The 23525-nt window shown below is 48.2% G+C and overlaps 1 protein-coding gene across 2 annotated transcripts in view; it reads right to left on the bottom strand.

Moving 5' to 3' along the window:
- Window positions 1–23525, bottom strand: part of CYRIB (CYFIP related Rac1 interactor B) — a 153333-nt gene that overhangs the window by 123627 nt on the left and 6181 nt on the right. The window contains exon 1 of one of the 2 annotated variants that reach the window (XM_073330132.2): window positions 5012–5212. The exons of the other annotated variant lie outside the window; for it this stretch is intronic. The gene's annotated coding sequence lies outside the window, so the exon portion shown is untranslated. Of the gene's footprint in view, window positions 1–5011; window positions 5213–23525 lie in introns of those variants that run through there. 2 annotated transcript variants of the gene reach the window in all.

Raw genomic sequence — 23525 nt, 5'->3', positions numbered from 1 at the left:
AACATTCATACTATTCTTCCATTACTACAAATCCTGAAATGATCTATGTATCTTGGGTTCTGTGGTGAGATTATAGTGCCCCAAATGCAAATGGGTTCAAGAGAAGGCCATTTAAATTAAATAGCAAATGAGGTTAGGTCACTAACTACTGGCACAAGTAGACAACTCCACTAACATCGATGGAGATGTGTCCACTTACGTGAGTGGGGAAATTGGACCAGATCTGATATTTGGAAGGGAAAGAAGATTAAATCCCTTGGGAATGGATAGATCCGGGGTACACTCTTCCTGGAAGATGTTTTTATACATGACAATTTATACAAACTAGTGCCGAGGTTTCCAAACTCTTTTTTGCTGAGCCCCTCTTCACAGATTCACGTTCCATTCACACACCCCTCTCAGGGGAGGAGTGCCCAGTACCCACAGAGACCTGGGCGGGAGGAGAGGGGAATGCGGAGAACCACTGCATCCCAGAGACAAAGTAAGCATAGATCAACATGTGACTACTGCAGTTTCTTACATAGTCAAAGTACTGATTTAAAAAAAGACAAGAGGGATAAACAATTACACACCCCTGCTGCCTCCTCTAAGTATCATCATTAAGTGCCTGCAGGGCATACATGGAAATAAAGCAGGCAATGGAGAAGAGTCCAGGCAGACTGCACATGCTGATGAAGACAGTGATGAGCCTAGAAGCCAGTAGAGTGAGAAAGTGATGAAGGTATGGTTGAGGGTGTGAGATGAAAGATATGAAGGGAGAGAAAGAAGCCAGGTGTAAGGGAGGGTTGGATCAATGTGTGAGGAATGGAGGAAATGAATGGAAGGATTAAGACATCTGATGGAATACTCAATGAAAGGAAAACAGAACAGGAAGGGATGAAAGAATTAGAGTTCAGTAAGGGTCAGTAAGAAGGGATGGGATTTGGTCATCAGTGTTCGAGGGAGAGCAAGGCAGCAGATGCTAGGAACCAGGCCCTGGGCAACAGGTAAAGGATCAGTGGAGAGAGAGGATAGATGACTGGGAGGTTGAACATGGGGTCAAAGAGTGGCCTGTGATTGAAGAACTGGCCAAGAGGACGGTCAGGGAAGATGTAACTGATGAGAGTTGGCTGGAAAGAGGAAAAAAAGAAGTGGAGGGAGGGGAACTAGGGTCAGTGTGGGGAGGCAGGAGGAAAAAACGTGAAGGGGAACCAGCTTAGGATAATTGGCAGTGGGGTCAACAGGGTGAGGCAATAGATGGAGTCAGTGTGGCAGTTAAAGGAATAAGAAGGAGCACAGTTGACTTAGGGTGGGAGGCAGGTGTGTTTGAGTGGGGGTGATAGAAAGCGCACGCCTGGTTACTGAGCATAAGAAAAGTGGGGGGTCCTGGTCAGCAGAGAGATGATGTGGGAAACAGCAGGAGGGCATAGGAGAGGAATGAAAGGATGAGGTCACAAAGAAGATGATGGGGAAAATCAGTGTGCGTATGTATGGCAGGGAAGAGCCAGCATGAGCTCAAGGAGCAGGATGCGAACAGAAATCAGAGAGCAGGGCTGAAGCCAAGTGGAAGGGATGGGGCAGCTGGGATAAGGAGTCAGTGAGGCAGATATGGAGAGCAGAAGGGGGCAATGGGGAAAAGGGGGTGGAGCTGAGGTCAGGGGAGGACAGTGATGGAGGTGGGTACAGGGAGCAGAAGGGATTGGTAGGGGCGGGACTGAAAAGAGGGAGCAGTATCAGGGGAGTTCAGTGAGAAAAGCAGGTACGGGGAGCAGAGAGGGTTGGTGGGGGTAGGTCTGAGGTGAGGGAGTAGGGTCGGGGAGATCAGTGAGAGACGCATGTGCAGAGAGCAAAGGGGGTCGGGGTGAGGTGAGGAGACAAGTATGAGGAGCAGAGAAGGTCAGTGGGGGACGGGCGGGACTGAGGTGATGGAGCAGGGTCGGGGGAATCAGAGAGGTGATAGGTACGGGAAGCAGAGGGTGTCATGAGGATACGGTGGGAGCAGGGCTAAGGTGAAGGAGTGGGATCGGAGGACATCAGTGGGGGAGGCGGGTGAGGGAAGCAGAAGGGGTCAGTGGGGGTGGGAGCAGGGCTCAGGTGAGGCAAGCAAGGGAGGGAGGTACAAGGAGCAGAAGGGGTCAGTGGGGGCAGGGCTGAGGTAAGGGGGCAGGGTCAGAGGAGGTCAGTGAGGTGGTCAGTGAGGGAAGCTGGTATGGGGATCAGAGAGGGTCAATGGGGTGGGGCTGAGGTGAGGGAGCGAGGTCAGCGGAGGTCAGAGAGCAGAGAGGGTCAATGGGGTGGGAGTGGGTGAGGGCAGGTCAGAGAGGGTCAGTAGGGTGGGGCTGAGGTGAGGTCAGAGAAATGATGGGTATGGGGAGCAGAGAAGGTCAGTTGGGTGGGGGCAGGGGCTAAGGGGAGGGCAGGTTAGAGAGGGGACGGGGAGCAGAGAGGGTCGGTCGGGCGGGGGCAGGCCAGGCCAGAGAGGGGACGGGGAGCAGAGAGGGTCGGTCGGGCGAGGCCAGGCCAGGTCAGAGGGGGACGGGGAGCAGAGAGGGTCGGTCGGGGGAGGCCAGAGGGGGACGGGGAGCAGAGAGGGTCAGTCGGGGGAGGGGGGCAGGTCAGAGGAGGTGGGGAGCAAGGAGGGTCGGTCGGGGGGGGGCAGGTCAGAGGGGGCGGGGAGCAGAGAGGGTCGGTCGGGGGAGGAGGGGCAGGTCAGAGGGGGCGGGGAGCAGAGAGGGTCGGTCGCGGGAGGGGGGCAGGTCAGAGGGGGCGGGGAGCAGAGAGAGTCAGTCGGGAGGGGGGCAGGTCAGAGGGGGCGGTCGGTGGGGTGAAGGCAGGCGAGAGAGGGGACGGGGAACAGAGAGGGTTGGTCGGGGGGGCAGGTCAGAGGGGGCGGGGAGCAGAGAGAGTCAGTGGGGGGGGGCAGGTCAGAGGGGGGCGGGAGCAGAGAGAGTCAGTCGGGGGGGGGGAGGTCAGAGGGGGCGGGGAGCAGGAGTCAGGGGGGGGCAGGTCAGAGGGGGCGGGGCAGGTCAGAGGGGGGCGGGGAGCAGAGAGGGTCGGTCGGGGGGGGGCAGGTCAGAGGGGGCGGGGAGCAGAGAGGGTCGGTCGGGGGGGGCAGGTCAGAGGGGGGCGGGAGCAGAGAGGGGTCGGTCGGGGGGGGCAGGTCAGAGGGGGCGGGGAGCAGAGAGGGTCGGTCGGGGGAGGCAGGTCAGAGGGGGCGGGGGGCAGAGAGGGTCGGTCGGGGGAGGGGGGGCAGGTCAGAGGGGGCGGGGAGCAGAGAGGGTCGGTCGGGGGGGGCAGGTCAGAGGGGGCGGGGAGCAGAGAGGGTCGGTGGGGGGGGAGGTCAGAGGGGGCAAAGAGCAGAGAGGGGTCGGTCGGGGGGGGCAGGTCAGAGGGGGGGGGAGCAGAGAGGGTCGGTGGGGGGGGGGGAGGTCAGAGGGGGCAAAGAGCAGAGAGGGTCGGTCGGGGGGGGGGGGGAGGTCAGAGGGGGCGGGGAGCAGAGGAGGGTCGGTCGGGGGGGGGGGAGGTCAGAGGGGGCGGGGAGCAGAGAGAGTCAGTCGGGGGAGGGGGGGAGGTCAGAGGGGGCGGGGAGCAGAGAGGGTCGGTCGGGGGGGGCAGGTCAGAGGGGGGCGGGGAGCAGAGAGAGTCAGTCGGGGGGGGGCAGGTCAGAGGGGGCGGGGAGCAGAGAGGGTCGGTCGAGGGGGGGGCAGGTCAGAGGGGGGGGGAGCAGAGAGTCAGTCGGGGGGGGCAGGGAGCAGAGAGGGTCGGTCGGGGGGGGCAGGTCAGAGGGGGCGGGGAGCAGAGAGAGTCAGTCGGGGGGGGGAGGTCAGAGGGGGGCGGGGAGCAGAGTCAGGGGGGGGCAGGTCAGAGGGGGCGGGGCAGGTCAGAGGGGGCGGGGGAGCAGAGAGGGTCGGTCGGGGGGGGGCAGGTCAGAGGGGGCGGGGAGCAGAGAGGGTCGGTCGGGGGGGGCAGGTCAGAGGGGACTCTGAGATAGCGCGTGCAGGTCAGAGGGGGCGGGGAGCAGAGAGGGTCGATCGGGGGAGGGGGGGCAGGTCAGAGGGGGCGGGGAGCAGAGAGGGTCGGTCGGGGGAGGCAGGTCAGAGGGGGCGGGGAGCAGAGAGGGTCGGTCGGGGGGGGCAGGTCAGAGGGGGCGGGGAGCAGAGAGGGTCGGTCGGGGGGGGCAGGTCAGAGGGGGCGGGGAGCAGAGAGGGTCGGTCGGGGGGGCAGGTCAGAGGGGGCGGGGAGCAGAGAGGGTCGGTCGGGGGAGGGGGGGCAGGTCAGAGGGGGCGGGGAGCAGAGAGGGTCGGTCGGGGGAGGCAGGTCAGAGGGGGCGGGGGGCAGAGAGGGTCGGTCGGGGGAGGGGGGGCAGGTCAGAGGGGGCGGGGAGCAGAGAGGGTCGGTCGGGGGAGGGGGGGCAGGTCAGAGGGGGCGGGGAGCAGAGAGGGTCGGTCGGGGGAGGGGGGGCAGGTCAGAGGGGGCGGGGAGCAGAGAGGGTCGGTCGGGGGAGGCAGGTCAGAGGGGGCGGGGGGCAGAGAGGGTCGGTCGGGGGAGGGGGGGCAGGTCAGAGGGGGCGGGGAGCAGAGAGGGTCGGTCGGGGGGGGCAGGTCAGAGGGGGCGGGGAGCAGAGAGGGTCGGTGGGGGGGGGAGGTCAGAGGGGGCAAAGAGCAGAGAGGGTCGGTCGGGGGGGGCAGGTCAGAGGGGGCGGGGAGCAGAGAGGGTCGGTGGGGGGGGGAGGTCAGAGGGGGCAAAGAGCAGAGAGGGTCGGTCGGGGGGGGCAGGTCAGAGGGGGCCGCGGCCGGGCACCGGAAGGGGTCAATGGGGAGAGGCGGCGGGTGCCCGCCGCGGAGCGGAAGGAGCCGGGGCGAGGACGCAGGTCCCGGGCGGAGTGGCGGCGCTTGGCGGGGGAGGGGCGGCGCTTGGCGGGGGAGGGGCGGGTGCCGCGGTCACTGACGACGGGAGGGGATGGGGGAGCCGAGCCGAGCCGCCCGCTCCGCCCCCGGCAGCCGCGCCCCGCCTCGCCCGCCCTGACACTCACCGAGCCGCCCCAGAGCGGGCGTGGATGGACCCGGAGGCGCCTCTCCCGGCTCGGCCCGGCCCGGCTCGAGGCAGCGCCGCGGCCGCAGCCCCCGCTGAGGGGACAGACCGACCCTGGCAGCACCGGGCAGCCGCAGGGAACAGGCTGCAACCACCCGGGAGACCGTGCGAATGACCCGGATGTACCGGGGGCAGCAGGCAGGTGATTGCGCCTGCGCGGCGGCGGCCTTCACGTTGCGCATGCGTATGCACCTGCCTCAACCCTGCGTATCTCGGTGCCTGAACTGGTTTGGAAAGGGAGGCGGGAGGGTACAGCGACCAGTGCAGCCTCTTAAAGGCACAGCGACACCATTTTCGGCTACCGAGGGAACCCACAGGCTGCTTCCTATTAGCCTTAGCCTCCCGCCCTGAACTGCCGGCACGACGGCCCGGGGGGCAGCCTTGGGGCAGTGGAGGGCCCTAGGGGAGCCGGTCCCTGGGACACTCAGGGGGCCTGGCCCTCTTCCCGGAGGGGTTCCTCCCTCACCCCAATTCCACCAGCCCCATGCCTGCTGCCCTCTGCAGGAAGTAGCAGGATTTCTACCAGATCCAGGCAGTGTCACAGGAGATGCAGGGCTGTTAATGCCTGCTTGGGCAGCACCTTGTATAACCAGGCCTTGCCGCTTTATGGGGCCCCTGGGCACTGGCTAGATCAGCCAAAGGCAGAGCTTGCAGAGCTTTTGCCTTTGATGCCCCTAAGTCAGCAGTTCCCACCCTGGGAGTCGTGCCCTCAGCAGATGGGGTCACAGGGATCCCTAGCAGGCAGAGGATGCCCGTTTGCTCCGCGCAGCGTGTCCCTGTATACACGGTGCATGGGAGGTATGCCCGGCCTGACCTCACACGCACCATGTGTTCAAGGTCACGGGGTGTGGAGGACACCGCTTTGTAGAGCAAAAGGGCGTCGTTCATGCAGCGTCACCTAACACGGGTCATGCTGTGCGGAGGACACAGTGTTGCTCTTCAAAATGCCATTCTCCATGCTGTCTGGGGTCCCGGCCAGAAGTTCTTCATTCAAATGAGGTTGTGCTGGCAAAAAGCTTGGGAACCCCTGCCCTAAGTTGAGGGAGGAGTACAACTCCTTGGCTTCTGCCAACCATAGGATTGTCAACTCCAAGCATTCAATTAAAAATTAAAAAAAAAAAAGCAGCACACAAATTTCTTCCCAAATAAATCACATTGCAAGGTCTGGGCAAAAAGTTTAAATCCTGCAATGAGCTCAGTGCGGGCTTGGCCCCATGCTGGTGGGGGAATACCATTGCAGCATTGTCTCCGTGTATATAATGTCTTCTGCAGTTTCCACAGTATGCATCCGATGAAGTGAGCTGTAGCTCACGAAAGCTCATGCTCAAATAAATTGGTTAGTCTCTAAGGTGCCACAAGTACTCCTTTTCTTTTTGCGAATACAGACTAACACGGCTGTTACTCTGAAACCTGTCATTGCTGCCTCAGTGACCAACCTAGCCTTGCTGTCCACTTGCAGTAAAATACAAAGCACATAGTAAGTAGAGTTTTAAAAAATGCACTATTTGATTTTTTATAAGTGTTTTAAAAACTTAAATGCCTTTTTAAAAATCTTCACAGCCACACATATCCCTTTAATACTATTTGCATGAAAACCAGTTCTTTGTCTCCTAGGAGTTCACTTGCTCTTTTCTGATTGTTCCTTGTTTGGAGTCATGAACATCCTTTTTTGACACAGTGACTGTGGAAATTGTTAGGTTGTCACACACTGTGGATTAAGAGACTTCACATGTAGGCTAAGCTGCAGGAGCAGATGAGTGAAACAGAGATCCTGTTTTCTGGGCAGCACAAAAGGGGAAGAGATCTTTTTTTCTGATATCCAAGTCAAATATTTTTTTCAAAAATGTTTCCCCAAGAGGCCTTAGCTGGTCTTTAGCCTGGCTGCATCTTCTGAAGCCAAACACTCTTTTATTATTTAAAATTCGGCATTGCTGCATTACCAACTCTGTAGAGTGGTGGCCTCACAATAGAATAGGCAAGCTGCCTTTAATAGCCTTTAATGTCAAGAGTCTCAACAATGATCATTTCAAAGCTGCTAGCTTCTGATTTTCATACAGTTCCTGAATCGCAGCGCAACACAGGTGGGCAAAAGGACAAAAGTAGTGCAATGAGAAAGCAGGTGGCTGGCTCTAAGGCTTTGGTGATTTGGGTCTTCGTAAACACAGCATTAAGATGGAAAGCAGCACTATGGGCAGAGGTGATTTGTTTTAGAGTAACCACACTGAAAGCTAGGAGAAGTGTAGTCACTTGGTTCTGCTACTTCCTCTTCAAAAAAGAGAGGAACTCAAGTTTAATGCTGGAACTGTCAATAGCAATGACAACCCCATGTTAGTAAAGAGAGTGAGGAATAGAAAACTCAGAGATTCAGATCATAGATATGTACTCACTTTCTTATTACCATTGCTTCTGACAGGACTAGAGCATATGTCCACTCATGCTGCTTTCCATACTCTGATATACTATACAAAGCTTCTACACAAACTGGTAGGAACTAAGGGGGGATCCACAAAGATACTTAGGCACCTACGTCCTATTTTTAGGCACAACAGCAATCCACAAAACTCCTGCTCGGCTGTCACCTAACCTTGTAGGCCTTGACACTCACTCTGCACCGAAGGTTTTTTTCCTCTGGGCACCTACACTGCAGCCTCACTCTAGGTGCCTCTATTCTGTCCGAGCAGGCTCACTGTTGCCTCATGGTAGGTGTCCGAGCACCTATTTCCCACCTCAGCCCCTGAGCGATTCACAAACCAGGAAAGACAGACATTTCGCTGCTCAAGTCACATGTAGGAGGGCCTGATCTAGTAGGCAGCCTCTGAGCATGCTTACTGGATTTGGCCCCTCAGGCAAGTTCACACAAACACAGAATGACTGCCCCGTCCCTTTCTCTGGCTCATTTAAATATGTTATTGTTTAATTAAAGCAGAACAACATGAAGAGGAGAAATGGAGGGAGACTATTCCATAGCCCAGTGAAGAGGCAATCACCTGAGAGGTGACAGATCTCTGTTCAAATTCCTCCTCCTCGGGAGGAGCAGGGGACTTGAACTGGGGGCCTCCAAAATCCTGGGTGTGAGCACCCTATCTACGAGGCCAAAGGTTATAAAGGAGGGCCTCCTCGCCCCTCCCCAGCTGTTTTGTTTCAGGTCCCTCATGCACCTCAGGTAGCCAAACGCCTATCTTTCCCCAGTTCATGGAGCACTAGCAGAGCTAGGTGCCTCCCTGCAGCCCAGATGTAAATGCCTATCTGAGAAGGGCAGGGCTTAGCACACACACCTCCGGTTGGAGTCTCCCATGGGCTACTTTAGGCAGTTCCCTATTTAGCATGCTGGCTTTGTGGATCGCAGTCTAAGGCACCTACTGTCCTCATTTATAATACAGGGAGCCTGAACTCAGGCTTTCATAGAATCATAGAATATCAGGGTTGGAAGAGACCTCAGGAGGTCATCTAGTCCAAACCCCTGCTCAAAGCAGGACTAATCCCCAATTTTTGCCCCAGATCCCTAAATGGCCCCCTCAAGGATTGAACTCACAACCCTGGCTTTAGCAGGCCAATGCTCAAACCACTGAGCTATCCCTCCGGATCACAATATTGTTCCTGTGACTTTCTGGGCCCCTAAAAGTTAGCACCAGCATTGCAATACCTAAGTCCCTTCATGGATCCCACCCTTAGAGCTGTGCATGGATACGTGGACTCAGTGCTGGGCAAACAAAAACTTTAATATATATTTATAGTGGATCCTTGGGCTCTGAGTGGCTGCTTTACACTGCACTGCTTGGCATACTTCACCCACAAAACCTGTCCAAACAGCCCAGGGAGGATCGCTCCAGTGCAAGGGTGATCCTCCAGAGGCATATGGCCAACATGGGGGCTTGCATGCCACAAAATCCAACCTCCTGCTGCCAAAAGCATGATTAGAGAAAAGGAGAAGTGAGCATGCCCCCTGGGCTATGCTGATCCTGGGCTTTGATTTTGGTCCTTGTGGCCACTAAAAGCCTGTGTACGACCCAAGGGCAGGCTGTTCTAAAACAGCACAAGAAAGAAGAGATTCATTGAGCAGCACCAAGATTAGGGAAGTGCAAGGGAGAGATTAAAGTTACACTCTGATTTGTCCTCCATGCAGTTTGGATGAACTTAAGAATTTAGCCCATAATGTTCTCTGCTGCCCTCCTATGGCATTTCCCCCCCAAACTAGTTGATAAAAGTGGTGGCTGATTGGGAATATGGGTGCCATCCATCCTGAAATGTGCAAGTCAGTCTCAGATTTTCATGGATCAGTCTTATCCTACAGCTTGAAGAACCTTTAAAACCTCATATCTAGGGGCCAATCCTATTCCAACTGATGTCCAAGCCATAAAATTCAAGCAGACGCTGGATCACGCTTTCTGTTTAGGTTGGATGCAATATCATGGCTGAATAGTATCATGTCCTCAAATGACCAGATCCTGTCGTGTCCTCATGGTGCAGCTAGTTTGTCCCACTAAACACATGTAAGCTCACATAACCTTGCCTGAGGGTTGGGGACTTGGGCTATTGAGGACATTGTAAGCAGAGCTGACAGAAGAGCCCCACTGAAACAATAGAAAGGTTTATTATAGTACTTCCACTGGAGTTTGCTGTTCTGAGAAGCTGTAACAATCATGTCCCCCAAGTTGGGCACTCAACTGAATTACTTAACATTAGCGGATACTTTCAAAAAGTCATCCCTAATGACTAGAAAAGCCTTGAATACCATTAATTTTGCCTCAGATCTTAACTCCAAGTGTTCCCCTCTATCATAAATGCCTCTGAACAGCTTATTAGAATAATAGTAACAGAAACCAAGATGAGACCACACTTGCTAGTTAGTATCACATAAATGGTAGGTGGCAATAGTTGCTGTCAGCGACGTCACACAGCTGAACATCTCCAAGTTTGTTTTTATTGTACAGCACAACTCCAGTGTAGGAGTCTGAAGACAGATTTGACAGTGAATTTGTGGTTTTACTAATCTGCTCTAAAATGTTCTCCAAAATTAATAATTTATTTTAAAAACATATATAAGTCCCAAGCCCAAGGGAGTTAGGCACCACGAACAGCTACAATTGTTCTATTACTTTTAATTTTAATGGCAGCCTAAGGGAGAAAGTCAGAAATAATAAAATAAGGGAAGTTCTCTTTTGTCATTTGTACACAGCAATCACAATCTGGTGCATTGTCCATGAACAGTAGTGTTTATCCAGGGGGCCCATTAAGTTTTCCATTACATGTCTCAATGTGGAAACCAGGCTTTTCCCCACATCCAGAGATCTTTTTTTTTCCATTAAGACAGATTTTTACTGTAAAATCTTAAGAATGAAAGATAGCAGTTGCTTTTGTAACAATCCTTTGTTATATTGGAGCAGTTCATATCAGCTTTCTGCTACAGATGAAACGAAGGTTATGTTTTCCCACTTTCAGATTTCTCTGCTCAAGTCACCCTGTCTAGCATATGGGAGACTGCTGAAGTAGTTGCCTTCGGACTGCACTGTCCTTTAAGGCTTTACGCATTTGATTTCAGCAAGTACAAATCCTGCAATATAACAGATATTACCTCACCAACCTTGTCTCTTCAGAAATATAAAACACGTAACAAACATGAATAAACTATGTAAATTTCAAAGCGTAGAGACAAAACAAAATGCCAAGGTCAGATTATCCTATGCTTACAAGAATGCCTGTAGGGTTTTCCCCAATACAGTAACAGCACTTGACATTGTGTGTAGCCCTTCACTCCAGAATATCAAAACACTGTTTTTAAAAAGTAGCTATTATGTCCATAAGACAGATGCGGAAACTGAGGCACAAGGAAATTAAGCAATTTACTCCAGCAAATCAAGGCCTAAATTGGGAAAAGACCCGAGATCTTCTAACTGCCACTCTCATACTCTAACCACCACACTATGCTGATTGCATCAGTCATTTCTTTTATACAATTACTTGTACCAAATGATTAGGGCAATTCCATAGTCTGGTGTGGCCTAGGCCCTAGGACAACAAATACAGCACATCCACAGCTAGTGGACAGTTCCTGAAGGTCAAGAGATACCAGAGGGTAATAATGTTGGCCCATGATCAGAGATAACGCTGATATTACAACAATACAGCTTCTTTGTTTTGATATCATCACTGCCTTCCTTCTGCATTTCTGCCTGCTCGTATGTGGTAGGGGAGAGAAATAGACCAATATTGGCAGGTGTTGAAATTGCACTACAAAAAGGATTGTAAAATAAGGATAAAGGAAGGTCAGAAGAGAAACTGCAGCTTTTAATTTAATTGTACTTTGTCCCCATTATAAAATAGAGCAACATCTCCTGTGCTATGCTGCGTCTTTGATTAGCTTGTTGAGATGAGCACAATACAGAATTCTTCCAGTAACTAGGGGTACAGATTATTATTGCATTGGAAGGTAATTCCTCATTAGATGTGCCACGGTGTTCTAAAAGCTATTGGTAGCAAAAGTGAAGTGGAAGAGTGAAAGAGAAACCAGTTTAAACAATCCTGCATTGTCCAACTCAGGAAGCAGTGGCTAGAAAGAAGAATTCAGAATGACAGGACCTTTGACTAGGTTCAAACCGAGGCTCTGTGATTCATTTTGGCTACAGTCAGCAAGGGTGTGATTCAAAGCCCACTCAAGTCAAGCCCACAAAAGTCCTTTCACCTCCAACAGCCCCAGACTCTTTAAACGTGCTTAAATACACCCTATTCAGCAAAGCACTTAAGCAGGTGCTTAACTCACATTCAAGGTACTAGATTTAAGCAAATGTTTACATGTTATGTTGAATAGGAATGGACTACTGAATCGGAGTTTATGTGACCTCAGGCATAGAGTCAGACTTTAAGGTCAGCAGGGACCATTATGATCATCTAGTCTGACCTCCTGCACAACGCAGGCCACAGAATCTCACCCACTGACTCCTGTAACAAACCCCTAACCTATGTCTGAGCTATTGAAATCCTCAAATTGTGGTTTAAAGACTTCAAGGCATCTTACTTGACCCTCCCTTCTGCCTTGGTTAGCTCAGCGGTAAACTTTGGTCAACAGCGAGGATCTCACCCAAAGCTAGATATTGTATCGGTAGTGAGTTTTCATGTCTAGCCATCCACTCTTCCCCTTATAATAGTCTGACTCAACAGTATTCCAGCTAATGAATATAATCACTGTTACAGGCAAGAAAGAGACATTTTAAAAAGATAGGACTAATCACCCTCTGCCAGAAAGAGAAAACTATTTCTATAAACCCAATCCTGCAGTTCTGATGTAGGCAAACTCCACTGATTACAATGCGAGTTGTGTCGGCCTCAGGAATGTAAGATCAGCTTTTAATTTGATTATGTCCTTCACTGAAATGTTGTTGCTTTTTTAATTAGGTGCTGACTTCATTCATTAATAGAAGTTATTAGAACATCATTCTACGCATAATTGTTTTGACTGTGTCTAGTTGTCCTCCAGGGACATAGTCAGAGGATCACTTTAATTCTGCTTAGCTGTTTCCCCTCTACAGTTTCACTTGTAACATCTTCTTTAGATCACATGAGATTCAAAACAATTGTTTTTCAATGGTAGACTAGCTAGGTGACTTAGTTAAAGGACCTCTGCTAAATGGCTGGGGAAGAGGTATTCTCTAGTGCCGAGTCTAAAAGTCAGCATATAAGCACAAATTTCACCAAAACAATAATAGGCAAAGCCAGGTGTAACATGGGCATGAGACAGTTGTTCTCAACCTGCGGCCCAATCAGCACACAGCTGTGGCCCATGTGATATCCTCAGGGCCATACAGGTAGTATTGGATGCAGCCCACATTCAGTGGTCTGAACACAGCTGCCTGGTGAGCATGCAGGAGGGGGAGTTCAGTCAGGAGTGTGACAGCTGCCTATACAGTAGAATCTAAACCAGAAAAGCAGTGACTTAGTCTTCATCAAAACATTTTGCTCTCCGCTGTCTGCATCATGGGCGTCTGTGATTTTGAGAGCTAAGAACTAGTCTCCTCCTGTCTGATTGACGTTAATAAGAATTATGCATACATAGTTGTTGAGGGGAAACAAGACCCCTGTGCGCATAAACCTATAATGTAGTCAAACAAGTGCCTCAGGACAAGGGAAGAGCTGGGTAGAGCTTCCCAGATAGGAGGTAACAGTCAAATAGAAGTGGCCAAAATGCTAAAGACTGGATGTCCTGTAAGATCATGACATTTAAGAGCCCAGGGGCCAGACCATGAACTGGTCTGAAGCAGGGTTTGACCCCAGCAATTCACATGTGTAGTAAGAGAACGGTTCGGTCCTAAATGTTCAGTGGAGAAATTAGGTGATTTTGGGCATGATGCTTCACTGCCCCAGCCCTGGTGGACCAAATCTTCAGCTGGTGTAAATCAGCATTGCTTCATTGAAATCAATGGAGCTGCACCCTTGTGCAAAGTGGGTGTAAAACATTACCAAATAAGGAGCCGGGAGAGAACCACTGAATGGATTATGTAAGGGCCTGATTCTGCAAGCTGTTGTGTGCCCTCAACTCCTATTAACTTCAGTGGGACCTGAGGGTGCTCAGCACTTTGTAACATTGAGACTTGTTTCTGCCACTGTTCTGCTTCTGTACCTTGGCGCCAATTTGAAACACTCCCCCAGTCTGGTCTTTGGATCCATCTACACTGCCCGCCCCCACCACCCCAAAAAAGTTTGTGCTCTTAACTGGGTTATCTAACCTGTTTTAGCTATTTCAAGTTAAAAGAGCAGTGAAGCCAGGGCAACTCCGCTTTTAACTCTCTTTAGCAGCTTGAGTTCAGCCTTAAGATTTCCTAGAGGTTTTAACTCGAGCTACTAACCCAAATTAAAAGCTGAGTTGCTGTGTCTTCACTGCTACTTTAACCCAAGTAAGTAATGCAAGTCGGCTAACCCATGTTAAGAACATTTTTTGCAGTGTTAACATACTCTTTGTCCTGCTCAGTGGAGTAAAAGCGATGGCTTGATTCGCCAAAACCTGTTTTTTGTGACATCCAAATGCACTTTCATTTATAATCTGAGCAGGGTTGAACACACAGCTTCTAAATGGTGGGGGAAAAAAACCTCACAGACATTAGTCAGTCAGTGTCACCAGCCATATGTCTATATGTCTAACACACTATATTTAATGCAATTTACATCAATGTGCTCCTAAGGGTCACCATCTGAAGAATACCATTACTTGGTGCAGGGAATTTTTGAAATAACCCCCAATTTTCTATTAGACCATACCATCTTCTCAACAGAAGATCATTGTATCATTTTTCTGCAGATTAAGGAATCCCAAACCATGATCACATAATATATTTGGATTTAAACATAAAAAGCATGTATTATTCACTATCTGTCCCAAGACACTCAGTAAGCTAGAAGCACAGACATAGCCTAATCCAGTACTCGTATTACAGGCAAAACTCCCACTGACAGCAAAAGGAGTTTCACCTGCATAGGGAATATGGAAGTAGGTCCTTTTCGTGTCACATGATCATTGCCAGGTGTCTGGAGGACAGACAGAACACAGCGTCAGGCCTTGATTCAGGGAAGGACTTGAGCACAGGCTTGACATTACAAAAGTGCTTTGCTCAATCAGGGGAGAATAGCAGAAAGGTGGTGTAAAGGAATGTCGGACTTCTCCATCTTTCCCTTCTTTCAGAACTTGAGCGTGACATCTTTGAAATCCTTACCACATACTAAACTTAAATCTGGCATCAAATCCAGCCCTTTAAAGTTTACAGTCAGAAAAGCGACTAAAATAGACATGGATATTCCATTTTTTGAAAGCTTCAAAGTATATTTAATTGAAGAGAAGATTTTTCTGATCAGTCTATAAACTCCACATAAGAACTGAAAAATTATGTTGCATCCTTTCTGCTTTTTTTATCACCCGTAATAAAATTTATGCAATCCAACCTTAGGTGAATATTTTGCTGACAAAGCATGAGGTATAACAGAACCCAGCAATTTCCCCTCTGCAACAGTGTTGGCTGTGTATACGCATTATCATGTAGTCTTTAATTACATGATCACCTTTCTTAATCCTAAGAATTTGTAATTGACTTCATTTAGAGATTTTACTGCAAATATATCTATTCATTAAAGTCTTATTCCCTGTTCTCTGTAAGTCTTGGTGTTCCCTACAGTAACGAATAATCTGAAACAGCACTTCGCAAATTCTGTTAGGGGAATTAATGACAAATCAACCCTTCCAAAGATTGATTTCTAAGACTGAAGAGAAAAAAAAAAAAAGGCACACACAGAGCTTTAAAATAAATGGATTCAGAATTACAGTTGTGTGTAGAATGTTCCTTTCCCAATACAAAAGGAGAAAAATTAATATAGGCCCTTAGCAACTCAAAGATTTTTGTTCTATTTAAAAATGTTTACTACACAGGTTGGGAGCTGCATTTCTCACTTTGAAGCAAAGTTAACTATTGCAATTCGTTAATTGACAAGTGTAGCCACTGAATGTTGCCGTCAATCCAGACTCAATATTTTACACTTTTACCTTTAAAAACAAAAATGCTCTATTAGCTTTACGTGGCTCAAGAACAATACACAGAACTACTCTATTATTAATAATCTGTTTCCCCTTCAATAAAGCTTTTTGGATATTTACTACTGTCCGATGACCTATTCATTGATATGTGGGAATCAGAGTACCGTAAGTTAGAGCACAACACTATCCTTTGGGACAGAATCCAGAAATAACCATCTATTTGATATCAACCCAAGTGATTTCCTAAGGGAATGGAAGCACCATGACAGTGCAAGTCATCAATGGTTTAGGAAAATGAGATAAATCCATGTCTGAGGATCAGATGCCTCAGGAGATTAGCAATGTGACATGGAGCCTTCCTCCTGTAGGTCATCAGTTCATATCCAGTCCAGTAGTGATTGGAAGCCATTAAACATCTAATCGTTTTTGGTGGTCTATGTGGCATGAGAGAGAGATTCCTAATGGACAGGTGTCCACATCACAAAGCCACCAATATCCTCATTGGGAGTCTCAGCAAAAGGAATAAAACTTGATAGACAGAGACTGAATGAACCACATAGGAGGTCCAGGGAAGAGGTACACTAGTAGGGTGTAGTAAGGTATCTTGCAGTGGCTAAGATGTTGCCAGAGCACTTGTTTCCAGGGCTGCCAGTCTGACTTTAGATTTCTTGCCAGCACTTAATTAAATAAAATAACATTTTAAGGCACTCTATTTTAACCCTTCTTCACTACCTTCGTTAGGAGAACACGGGGAACCTGACAAAGAACTTATCTCCAAACTTAGCACTCACAAATGGCATCCAAGCCTACGTCCACTGGGTCTCAATAAGTCTTGGAGAAGGAGGAGGAAAGGGAATGTGGTCTGCAAAACAAGATCATGCGTTATTCTTACACACGGTTCTGCAAATTCTAAGTCCCCAAAATGCTACATGCTGCACGTATCTACTCACATTCCAGGTCTGCTAGAGGAGACCAGAAGCAAAATATATAGAGTGCCTCCATGGGTATTGGTTAGTGGTGACAGAAGACCACTGAGGAAGAAAGCTGGGGCACATGGCCTGCAGCATGAGGTAAAATAGCTTGACGGTCTCATTCTGGCACCAAGCCCTTTTATCTCTGGATCTCAGATTCCTCCAATACTATGTAGGGGATGCAGATTCATGGAATCTGCTGCTACCAGCCGTGAATTCAGGTGCATTTTCATACCTGCATTTCAGTTAACAACTCCTTCATAGCACATGAGCAGCGACAACATGGCCCAGTTTTACTGTATATTCTATTACGGAGCAAGCCCATAAAGCGTCGAGCTTCCCTCAACTCCCATTGAGTAAAAGGTGAGTTGAGCATGGTAAGTACCTTGCATGATTCAACTCTTACTGAGTGGGTCAGTTCTGAGTACAATGGGCTTAGGTACACTTATACAATACAGATGTGGAAAGAGTTCTTAAAACTATGATTGTTTATCATTTGAATTCTCTTCAGATTTACTTTCAGATAGTGATTCAACAATTTACATTTAATTCCACCAGTCTAAAAACATAAACCTTAGAACTTTGTTATAAAAATTGTGTTCAGTGCTGCAAATGAATCATAAAATTTTGTGGGGGTTGGAGGTAGGAATTCTTACTTTTTAATAATTTACACTGTACTTGTAGTGAGATGTGAAATAGCCTTTTCAAGAATATCAGAAAAATATCCAGCCACAGATGTTGCCATCCTAAAAAAATGTCATAGGCCAGGAGTGCTGGAACAATTTGTGTAGTGAGGGTGCGGAGAGCCATTGAACCAAACTGTAAACCCTGTCTATAATGGAAACCACTTCAAGCCAGGGGGTGAAGCCACACTCCTAATTCCAGCACCGATGTCAAAGGCTTTTTGAACTATCATGCAAGCATTTATGAGCAGAAAGTCATTCAAGTATCTCTAGAAGATTGGAAGTTAGAGAAGAAGGTCGGAAGTTAGAGAAGAAGATCCCACTTTGACACTGTTCATTTCTCCTCCTTGTGAGAAGCAACTCCCTTCCTGAGGCTAGCCTCTCCAGGATCTGTAAGATTTGCTAAAGACAAATTGTCTTTGGCATTGTGGTCCAGCAGATACAGTGCTGGCCTGGGTGTCAGGAAAACTGGATTCTATTCCTGCCTTTCCCACTGGCTTGCTGTGCGACCTTGGGCAAATCATTTCACCTCTCTGCTTCTGTTTCTCCACCCACCCTTCATCTATTTACATTGTAAGCTCTCCAGCACAGAGGTTACTCCCCCTATGTGTTTAGAGAATGCATAGCAAAGTAGGACCCCTATCTCTTTTGGGGCCTTGAGGCATTAATATAAGTAACAGCAACAAAGAATTTACAGTCTAGGGTGGAGAGAGAGAGAGAGAGAGAGAGAGAGATGAGAAAGGAAAGGTTTGCTGTAACAGGATCACTTGGTTACTCACTTTTGGTACCAGTATGTACACAGCTAGCTATTCCAATGGATTATCATCTATTGTAATGCATACAGATGCAGGTGAAATGTCAGACTTTGGGGTAAAGTTACATGGTGGTAGGGGAATTTGTCCTTCAAAACACCCTTAGTATTAATGGCAGATTGATCAAGTAATTTAAACTCACAAGGGATACAAACTCTTGCTCAACTATTTTCGCTTTTTGAAAAGAGTTCAGTTTTGTGAACCAAGTACAGATACATTTTATTAAGCCTTTTAAAGGTCAACTGGATAGGAGAGAAGATGGGTGATGAATGTTTAAGGTACAGATTAGATATATTTTCTAATCTGTTTGCTCAGGAGGCTAAAGTGACTTTATAGAAGTAGTTGGTCAATATTTTAGAGTTCTCCATTTTATCTGGAACATATTATTATGTGTTTTGAGCCTGAGACAGGGAACGGGGGGGCTGGATAGGGGTTGGGGTCCCAGGCGGTCAGGGGGGACATAGAGCAGGGGGCGTTGGATAGGGGGTGGGGAGGGGTTGGATAGGCATGGGAGTCCTGGGGGTCCTGTCAGGGGGTGGGGGTGTGGATAGGGGTCGGGGCAGTCAGGGGACAGGGGGAGTTGGATAGGGGACAAGTGGGGTGCCAGGGGGCGGTCAGGGGACAAGGAGCAGGAGGGTTGGATGCGTTGGGGATTCTGAGGGGGGCAGTCAGGGGGTGGGAAGTGGGAGGGGATGGGGGCAGGGGCCAGGCTGTTTGGGGAGGCACAGTCTTCCCTACTCAGCCCTCCATACAGTTTCACAACCCCGATGTGGCCCTCGGGCCAAAAAGTTTGCCCACTCCTGTTCTAGAGACAAAGCCACTTCAAAAGATCCTCTCTAGCATTAATGTTGCAAAGAAGGCTCTTCCCTTCCCGCACGGGAATACATAAGAAGGATTTGCATGGCTTAGAAATGTAAGAGGAAGTTGCATTAACTCAGACATTGACTTTCCTTACATTGTGCACATAGGATCATGCCTGCTAGAGATAAGTGGAAGGGGAGGACCCAAGAGCCTGTGCACTATGCAAATGATCTAGAGGCAGTTAATCCCTAAGAAAATGAGAACCTAGAAACGCCACAAAGTCCACTAGGCAACACGCTACACAAAAATCCATGGAGCAAACTAAAATTCCTCTTTGCTACCTTTAACAGAGCACTCTCTCCAGCAGCTCTGGACAAAATAGAGAACACTGGGCCGAATCCTGCACTCCTTGTGAATTCAAAACTCCCACTGAGGTCCAAGGATATAGAAGGATTGCAGAATCAGGCCCACAGTATGTGACGGGTCTGCAGAAACAAGTCCATTATATTCAATGTGTTCACCTGAGCAAGTTCTTCCCTTTCAAGCATCCCGATTCTCCTCCCTTGTCCCCTAGAACTGGCTGAGCTACCATGAGAGTCTATGGAGAGAAATCGTGCTGATGTTATATTGGTTGCACGAGAGCAGAAGAGTCCAGTAGTAAGACCCACATACTAGCAGTCAACGACAAAAAAGCATTTTCAGTCAGAATATAAACAAAGAGCGCAAACTACTGTGGGTGGCTAGGTCTGGTAATACAGCACATCAAGTAGATTAGATATAAGGCCCATCTTTTTCTTATATGCTTGTACAGCTCCTAGCACAATAGGGACCTGGTCCATGACTGGGGCTCCTAAGAGCCACTGCAATACAAATAAATATTTTAGATGTACTATGATTTATATTTTATACACACACAAATTTATCTGGTAAACACTAATCACATAAACAGAAAAACTGGAGGTGGACCTGAACTAACCCCTCCCCCAAAATTCTCAGGGGGCGGTCTCCTTCCCTTCTTCAGACCAAAGTTTTCATGGTATTTGAAACCCCCTTCTAACAGAAATTAATTTCAAACCAGCAACCATAGTAAAGATACTTGGTTCCAATCCTTAAATAGATATTTGAATAGCTTGTTCATTCAGAGGGAATCCTACTAATGTTCTAATTTGATAAATTGTCTTTGGCAAGTGCCTGTGGATATTTGTGATACGTGGAGCATATTAAAGAGAGAACGTGGCTCCTTACAGTAAATATTTCTTGAGGCCTCAACAAAAGCAGAGTGCCAGATGAACCTACTAATGGCAGCAGATCATATTTTCGGGACACGGCCAGACCGTTAGAGGCAGTGAGCTGCCTTAGGAGTCATCTGCAAACACAAAACGGCAGCTTTTGCCACGAACAAAACTGAATGGGGGCAGAAGGTTTGAGGAAACAAGCTTGGTGCCGTGGTTTACTTTTTAACGTCATGCTGGTGAAAGGTTCCAGACCCATAGTCTGAAAACTAACACCCCCCCTCCGGTATATGCTGGCAAAGGACACGGCCTGCTCCCTACCATCATGTTTCAGCCCTGACCTGGAGTTGTGTGCTATAAATTACAGATTCATCTATTAGCCGTAACTCTATTGTCTCCAATGGAATTACAGTCAGAGTTAAAATGGCTCTACATCATCAGGAGTGCACAGAAGAAGAGCTCCTCAACCTGTTGGCTGCAAATGGAGGGATGGATTTGGTGCTGCACCTCCCTGAGGCACAGTGCAGAAGGCACAGCCTGAGGGGAGGAAGGGCAAAAGATGGCTTTCAAGCCACCTTTGCACCACATGAATTCTGGGCTGGCTGGAGGCCTGTGCAGCCCCCTGCATAAGTTCGAGCCCCTACGAAACTGCTCTAGTTTATGGCTGCTTATGGAGCAGGCCAGGCTTTCTGTAGCGGTCAAGAAGCCTCCATCATGACCCTTATGCCAAAGGCTGCCAGGAGGGCAATCTAGGGCTGCATATGCTTGCACCACAGAAATTCTCCCCCTTGGTTACAGTGACTGTACGGTTTCTATATATCATCAAAATGGCCTTACTGGGACTAGAGTGGAGGCCAGAATAGGCCGAAGAGCATTTTACAGTGCCTAAATAGCTGTTACAATAACATTAAGTTGGGTATTCATGGTAGACTGTCTACACTTGAACTAGAGAGTGTCTTCTCTCTCATTATGTGAGAAAGGGCATCAATGTGAACATCATGATAGAGAGGCCAGCCCTCTGCAAACTTTTCAAAAGGGCTTTAAGATATTGTTTAACTTGATTTCCAAGTGACCCTTAACACCTGTAGACAGGTTGGGGATACAAGGAAAACTCCCAGAGGTGGAGGATCTGCTTGGATCTGCGATGGCATGGCTGAACAAAGCTAACGTTAACTATCAGGTTTATTTTTTGGTTGACTTTCAGGTAGTTATTAGTTCTTAGAGTCCAGCTCTTGGGCTTCTCTGTGCCACGTTAGAGGACATGATTCTAGGAATCTTTGTCCCCAGAGGTCTCTTAATACAAGTATCCTATGGAGCTAGTAACAAAGCTTTGCTTTAGGTTTTGGGTCTGGCAGTGGCCTCCAATTGTTCTGTTGGAGATAAGGAACAGCCCTGAGACTCTAGAGGAAATGTCCACCAGTCTTCAGCTGGAAGGATGCGACAGCGATGCAAGGCCATGGAGGCTGAAGGAAAGATATATAGGAGAGCGAGGTATGTGTGTGTCGGTGGGAGGGGGGGAAATCCAGAAACCTCTAAGAGAAGCATAGATTTGAGGAAAGATATAAAAAGGAGCATCTAGACATTGCCAGGCCTTCTGAAACTTTTTGCAAAGATACAGGTCTCCCTGGATTCCAGATTACTCCCTTGACACCATAAATCCCTTCGTGTCCTAGGCAACCTACTGCCAAGCAACTAACTAACTGTGGAAGCAACTGCTCAGCAGTGCTATAATAATCTGCACATTCCCAGAGGTTATAATTTAGTACCCTCAAATAAAGCAGTTTAAAATAAATAGTGCAAAAAAGAGAAGTGTACTGTATTTCCAGAGCAGTGAAACAGGAAGTCCAGCTCTGCTGTCAATTTTTTTGACAAGTCAGTAGTTCCTCAGTTGAGATTTCTTGCCATCAGACATGGCAATGTTACGAATTCAGGACATGACTTCCAGTTCATCTGACTTGATTATTCTCTGTGTTTCACTCACTAAAAACTTCCTTCCCCTTTTTGGTTCACGGCTCCTGGGCCATGCAGCCGTAATTACTGTAGCTCAGTGATTTTCAACATTTTTTCATTTCATCTCCTAAAAAACGTGGAGGTGCAGACCTCTTTGGAAATCATCAACATAGTCTGTGGACCACAGGTTGAAAATCACCACTATAAGAAAAAAAAAACATTGATTTCATCGATCTAAAGGGTCACAGTCAAGGTTGATGGGACACAAGTGACTAACATGGTCCCATTTACACAATTTGTAGCTTAGAAACTCAGAGTGAAAGTGGTTAGTTTTCTCACACAGTTGTCCCACTAAGGTCAAACAGGTTGACTAATATTAGTAACTGCTGACCAGTGTGGGTAAGAAATTCATTGTGTTCCTTTTTAAACACGCCTTTGGTACTGCCACAAACAGTGCATGAATTACTATCCATTAACAGCACTTAGAAAATTGCATCTGGCTTTATTTAGTGTGCCTGGTTTGAATTACACAGAATTGAGGCTGAAAAGAAAGACCTTTCTGAGGGGACCATTGACAAGAGGGGTTAATTTTTAGACCTACTAATGGTGACGTTAAAATTTAAAAGAAAAAAAAAAAAAGTCTTGCAAGCAGTTTTATGTATTCTGGTTACAACGGCCTGAGAATTGTTTGTATATTGGTCCCCACATTTTGCAGTGAGTGATTCCAACTTATCTCACAGTCCCCTTGGCAGTTACTACAACTGACCTAAGTATTTTGGAGGCACAGAGTGCATCTTCGCTTCCAGGGTTCCAGTGATTATTGCTGACAAATTCTTTGTGGTATTACAACAAATTAGGTTGCGGGTTAGGTTTCCATTATAACTCTAGCATCCATATTATTTCTTAAATACAGAGGGTGGGGGTCTAATGGTCTGACAGCCAGGTGAATTCCAAGTTCTTCTCAGTCTAGCTGAGCTTCACTCTTACTGAGTCTCTCTCAATAAGAGCCAGGAAGAGAACCCAGGAATCCTGACTCTCAGTTTTCTACCCTAGCTAGTAGATTTTATATCCTCCCTTTTCTAGGCAACAAACTTTGAAAAATAAAGGAGAGCTTGCACATTAGGTACCATGGTAATGAACACCATGCAGATAGATAAGAAAGAGAGATGTGTTGCAGTACTTTTGCAAGTAAGATGGGTTTTGATGTACTTTTTGTTGTTAGAAATGCAGCACAATTCAATACAAACTTCAAACCAAAGGAGCCAGTGGAAGCAGGAACCACATTGATCTATTAAAACACATGGCCGATCCTACAAGGATCCTTCAGCATCTCTTGGGTGGAAAGATCCTAGGAGGGTGAGAACCTTGATATTTAAATAAAGGGTGAGTATAAGAGTATGGACCAGAAAGACAGCCTTAGAGCTTGCGGCACCAAAACCGAAACTAGCTTATACTAGGCCACATAAAGAGTCACAGGTTAGAGGGGTTTAAGTTAG

This window comes from Lepidochelys kempii, chromosome 2, assembly GCF_965140285.1.
Source record: "Lepidochelys kempii isolate rLepKem1 chromosome 2, rLepKem1.hap1, whole genome shotgun sequence".
NCBI classification, from domain to species: domain Eukaryota; kingdom Metazoa; phylum Chordata; order Testudines; family Cheloniidae; genus Lepidochelys; species Lepidochelys kempii.
Note: the sequence above shows the minus strand (reverse complement) of the source record. Positions and strands in the feature narration are given on the sequence as shown.